This window comes from Moschus berezovskii, chromosome 24, assembly GCF_049115385.1.
Source record: "Moschus berezovskii isolate FMDL1 chromosome 24, NW_MosBer_1.0, whole genome shotgun sequence".
Taxonomy (NCBI): Eukaryota; Metazoa; Chordata; class Mammalia; order Artiodactyla; family Moschidae; genus Moschus; species Moschus berezovskii.
In genome coordinates, this window is record NC_142483.1 from 62,760,001 (window position 1) to 62,766,220 (window position 6,220).

Genomic DNA, 6,220 nt, shown 5'->3' on the forward strand with positions numbered 1-6,220 from the left:
ACCACCCCCTTCTCCCCTCACGGGGCTCGCGCCCACCACCGCCTACACACACCCACGGCCGCAGCCGGCCGGGGAGAACGCTCTCCCGCCGCGCACCGGCGGCCCCCCACGGCCCTCACGCGCGCAACCCTGCTTGCCTGTGCAACCAGGGCTCCCCGCCCCCCCTTCCGCAGGGACCCGAGGGCACTGCTCCGCCCGGGGACGCCACCGGCCGACGGACGCCGGGGGACGACACCCACGTGAGGCGAGGCCGGCTCGGTCCCGGGCAAGGAGAGGGAGCGCGGGCGGCGGCGCGCGCGGGACGAGGAGGGAAGACCGGCAGCGGCGGGGAGGGGCCGGCGAGCACGCACGGCAGAGGCCGCGGGGCAGGGGCGCGGGTGCCGCCCGGGGAACCGGAAAACACCGGGGACGCGGCCGGGCCACCGGGAAAACCAGCGCGGGATCCCACCGCCACCCACACACGGGGGCGGTCCCGCGACGCCCGGGACGCCGGCCAGCCCCCGCCACCCGCGGAGCGGGCCCCACGACCCGGCCCCGCCGCCAGGGCCGGCGCGCCGTCCCCCGCCCATCTTCCTCCGTCCATCCACCCATCCGTCCTCGACGGATCCGCCTCCCATCTAGTCTGACCCCGAGGCTCGACATCCCGGGGACACGCTCTCGAGCGAGGCGGCCCAGACCGTGACCGCACGCCGCCACCGGCTGCGGCTCGGAGGCGAGGGCGGGCGCGATAGACAGGCTCCTCCTCGCCACGGCTGCGGGGACTGGGGGAAGCCAGGGCCCGACCGACCGGGCGTCGCGCCTCCCCTTCCCCCTCCTTCCCCCTGGGCTCGCACCACGGGGGCCGGCCGCGCGCGCGCACGGCGCACGCGCAACGGCTCCCCCCACCGCTCACCGGACACGCCCAGCGGGGCCCGGCGGGACCCTCCCCCAACTCGGAGGGGGGAGGCGCGGGCCGCGGTAGGCAAGGAGCGGCAACACGGCCCCACCGCGGGGCCGGCGCACCCATCCCCCCCCTCCCGCGGAGGGCAGGAGGGGGAAGTCTTCTCCGCCCACGTGCTCTGGCAGTCGCCACGGTGGCCACTGCGCACTCGGGAGGGGCGGCGGCTGGGGGGTCCGGTACCCCAAGGCTCCCTCTCGGATCGCTAGAGAAGGCTTTCTCACCGAGGGCGCGCCGTCCCTCACCCGAGCGTCTCTCCTTCAGGCCCACGGAGGCGCTCCACGAGCCGCCCAAGCCCTCAGCAGGGCTGGAGGGGTCTGCGGTACAGCTAAGCCGACGACCCACACGGGAGGCGTGTGCACGGCCAGGGCCGGAGCGGAGCCCGCGCCCCGCCCCCCACAAGGCCCCTCATCCGTCAGCCTCCACGACGAGGGGGAACAGGGACGGACGCCCGCCCCCCTCTCTTACCGTCTCGACCCCCCCCAGAGAGAGCCAACTCACGGGACACACTCGCCACCGCGGCGGGGACCCGAGGAGGACACCGGGTTAAGGGAAACGACGCCACCGCTCAGCCTCAGGCACCTGAGGGACAACCTGGAGCGCTCCAGGGGCACCACCGAGGAGCAACCACGAGGCACGCTCACACACCCACGCGGGGCACGCGAGCGCGGCAGCGGCACAGCCCTCCCCACCGCAGGGGAGGCGAAGCGAGAGCATCTGCTGTGTCAAGAAGACCAACGGGCCCCCGCCGGCTGACACCCCGAGGCGGGGGGGCGGACAGGAGGCCGAAGGTCAGGGCCAGAGACCGCACCCAGCCCCTGCCTTCCTCACCCTCCCCGACGGGCAGGCAAGGGGGGAAAGACGGGCGAGGGGTGCCGCGGACAGACCGAGAAGAGCGGGCACGTCCACCCGGAACGCCCGTCCCTCGTCCGGCACGGCTTAGGCTCGGCCCGGGAGAGCACGACCACACCACATCGATCACAGTGTGAAACAAGGTGGAGCGGGCGGGGGGGGGGGGCAGGCGCGATGAGGACCGTCACTCAGAGGGGCCCGCTTTCAGCCTCACCGGCCGCCTCCCCTCCCCCACCTCGCCTCAGGCGAGAGCAGTCGCCAACGACCCCCAGGAGGGGAACGCCTGACACGCGGCACGGAACCTACGGGGCGGGGGTCGTCCCAGCCACCACAGGGTGCCCGCAGCGGGGAAGCGCACAGGGTAGAAGACCCAATGCCACCTCGCCCCGCCGCCCTCGGGTCGCCCGGAGACCGGAGGTGGCACCACCCCATTGGGTCAGCCAGGCACGCCACCTAGGAGCCGGCGCACAGGCCCAGGCGGGCGGCTCCAGCGGCAAGGGCCGAATCGGGCGCCAGCCGGCGGTCCGAAGGGCCCAGAGCCCCGCGTGCATCCAGAGACCCAAAGTCCTCAGTGGCACACCCCAAACAGAGAAGACCGTGTCAGCACTAACCTGGTGCTAAAAAAGTCTCATTAAAGGCGACAAAATGGCAGCAGGCGACAGCGGGGCCCACCTACGACCCGCAGGGAGGGGCCCCGGAACCTTGACCCGGCCACCTGTCCCCAGCACTATCCCATAAACACCAGACCCGGAGGTTTGTTGTCGTTTTTTTTTGTTGTTTTTTTTTTTTTTGGGGGGGGCGGGTCATCTGGTCGACTGTGGGGGGGGGGGACGCTTGGCGGCAAAAGTGGGGGCGCGGACGCCCAAGGAGAGAGAGCTGGCCGGGGACGACGCGCTCGCCGCTTCACTCCCCCCCACACGGGTAGGTCTACCGGCCCGTCCGTGTCTCCGAACGGGGATTTGGCTTCGACGGGCAAAAAAAGAAAAGAAGAAAGAACCGTCGGCGAGGCGCCCCCAACGAGACGAGCGGGCCCGGACCAGGGACCGCGCCCGGGTCCCAGACCGTCCTCGACGCGGCACCCAGGACGGCTCGAGCCGGTCCCCACCTCCTGACCGGGATTCAGGGAGTTGGGGCCGGGTGAGAAAAAGTCGCGTCCGACGCCCGAGACCCACGAGGGCACGCCGAAGGGTCGAGCGCGCCCTCCCCGGCCACCCGCGGAAGCAGGGTCCGGTCCATCCACGTCTGCGGACCGCTCGGGACTTTGACAAAGGAAAAGCATGTGTGCCGGGAGACGCCTCGGGCGACCGGGCCCCACGGCGGTGGGGTGGGGGTGGGGGTGGAGGGGGTGGACCGCACACGCGCCCGCGCCGGCCGGCCGGCCGGCCTCTCCGGGTCACCCCTCACGACTCCGGCGGGCGGGTCCCCACCTCCGGAGCGGGGCCGAGGGCGAAGCGAACGCTCCTGAAGGCGAAGCGAACGCTCCTGAGGGCGGCCCAGGAGGAGGCCGGACCGCCGAGTCCTAGTGCAGGCGCCCCGGGCAGGGAAGACCCCTCTCCCTCCCTGCCCACCGCGGCGGCCCGGCCCAGGCAGGGTCCGGCCGGCCCGTCTCCGCGGCCGGAGGGGCACGGGGAGATAGATGCTGGTCGACCCAGTCAGGCCGCCCCAGAGCCCGGATCCGCAGCGCCGCGACAGGTCACCCTCCTCAGAAACCTAGAGAACCAATCTCCGGCGACATCAGGACGTCCCTAGGCCTCGGCGCCACGGGGACTGTCGCCGCCAGCGTAGCCGGCCTCTGACAGCTCTGCCTCGGGCCCGGTGGCTGAGTCACAATCCTCCTGAAGGCCGCGCCGAAGCTCCGGAGGGGAGGGACAATATAAAAGCGGTCGCCAGGTGGCTCCCGACAACCGGCTCGCACGTCCCGAGGACGGGTCGCTGTCGCCGGCCGCCGAGGACGCCACAGCGCCGGCCGCCCAAACGCCCGAGCTCGGCCCCAAAATCTCAGCCGCCGAGCAACGCGATGCGACGCGACCCCGGCCGCAGAAGAAGGGAGAGGAGCTGGGAAATATCTCCTCAGGAGGCTGCCCCGAAGGAGACGCGCTCCCCCAAGCGATTCCAGGGTGGTGGGGGGACATTCCACGGAGACGCCGGCGGCGGGGTCGGCGGAGAGAGGGGCACCAGTGACATCCCGGGCTCCCCCGGCCCCCCTCCCCCGAAAGAGGGAGGGAGGGAGGGAGGGAGGGAGGGAGGGAGGGAGGGAGGGACCGAACCGACCGGCAAAGCGAAACCAGGCAAGCGCTGCTCAGAGAACAAAGCAAGACGTTCGAGAGCAGACACAGACACAGACACGCAAGCCCAGGAGCAAGAAAGGAAAGGGAGGAGACACTCACTCGGACCCCCAACAAGAGAAAAACAAAACTCAACCTGGGTCGAGACCGTGACAAAGTCCAAAGACGACAAACACAAGCTTGCGCGGGTGGGTGGGGAAAGTGCACTTGAGGTCAGGAGAACATGGATTTCAAAATAGCTGGCCACAAACACCGGAAAGGCGGGTCTAGGGTGCCAGGGCTGCGGGGGCCGGGAGTGGGGGGGGTGCGGGGGTGGGGGGGAGGGGCGTGGTGGTGAGGAGGACCGAGTCCATAGGGATCCACTAAATAAACCCCGGGTTCCATGACAACAGCCAATTAAATGAATAAATAACTTTCGGAAGTCGAACAGAAACGAAATGAAACAAAACCATCAGGCAGGCAGGAAAGTCAAGTCGTAGAACTGCTCTGGCAGCTTAAAAGTCAGAGAGAGCGCGAGAGCGAGAGCGAGAGCGAGAGACAGACAGAGAGAGAGAGAGAGAGAGAGAGAGAGAGAGCATGCATACACATGTGCATACACGCGTGTACATATGTATACGCACGCATATTCGCGTCTATATATGCGTGCACACATGCGTATAAACAAATACGTACGAAGGGCATGCTCACGTACACGCATGCGTCTGTGTGTGCACGTGTGTGCCTAGGCGTTTATAGTGGGCGTGCATGCTTGCGTGTATATCCGTATACACAGGCATATATACACATACGTATACGGATAGACACAGGCATGAATACACACGCTCGTATGTGGGTGGACTCAGAGATATCAGCTCTCATCACCTGGCCCCTCACACATAGAGAGAAACCACATCGCCAGGGAAAAGAGTCCTGGGATCCTTCGGAACCCTCCACCAAAGATTCCCCATTCGACCCAACCCAGCAACTCCACGGAGTGCCCACGGAGGGGACAAAGAAGATAGGGACGTGTGTACGTGTGGGATCGACACCTATACCTAGGTAGACATCCGTACACACGTGATGATCGAACTCTCTGTCTGCGTGCCTACGCCTGTATCTATTCATGTGCGCGCACAGTGCGCACGCGCAGGCAGACACCCCCCCACCCCCACCCCCACCCCAGCCCCACACAGGAATGGGACTCAACCACCAGAGGGGAATGAAATCTCACAGTCTGCAGGAACTTGGAGAGACCTTCAGAGGCTATGATGCTAAATGAAATACCTCAGATCGGTCGTTTCCATGCAGAATCTCCCAAACGATACACCGTGGACAGAACAGGACAAAACAGAAGCAGGCTCGCAGAGACCACAAAGGAACAACACGGGTGGTGGCCAGAGGAGGGAGGTGGGTGGGGGCGGGGGGGACGGTGGCAGGAGTGGGGTGGGGGAGAGAATGAGTGAGTGCCACTGGTGAGGGAGACAGACGAAGCGGCGCAACCTTCCACTTAGCAGACGAATGAGTCACGGGCACGTCATGACACCAAAGGTCATTTGCCGGGACACCCAGCGGTGACGGGCCGTCACGAACTAGAGGTATCCTGGGGATCGCCGTGTCATGCACCACACTAAACCATCGCCTGGACAGCTGAACATTCATGGGGGAACAAAAAATAAACATGAAGAAAAAAAAAAAAAAAAGGGAAAGAAAGAAGGCAGGCATGCAGGTCAAAGAAAACGTTGTCAGTCAGTTAGACGTCAATTTGAGACGAGTGGGACTTGGCTTGGGGGCGGGGGGGGCGGAGAGGGGGGAGAGAAACTAGGGTGAGAACAACGAGGAGAAAGAAAAGGACCGATTGCCTTGAGGGGGAGGGGGAGATAAAAGATCCAAAGAGTGGACAGGACGGCCCGGTGAGTGCCATAGGGAAAGGAAATGAAGCCAAGGAACACACTCCCAACGGCGGTTTTGTTCAGCCCAAGATCAAGATGTGGAGGGCACGGTGTCCTCCAGCACACAGCGACACACAGGCCTCACTTGGCGGGGGAGATCAGGATAACCCTGAAACCTGAAGCTGGCCAAAGAAGCCGTCACGTTCATGTTCATCCACGACTGAAAAGTGCCATGGTCCCGCGACATTCAAAAATCCTATCAAACCGTGGACAGACTC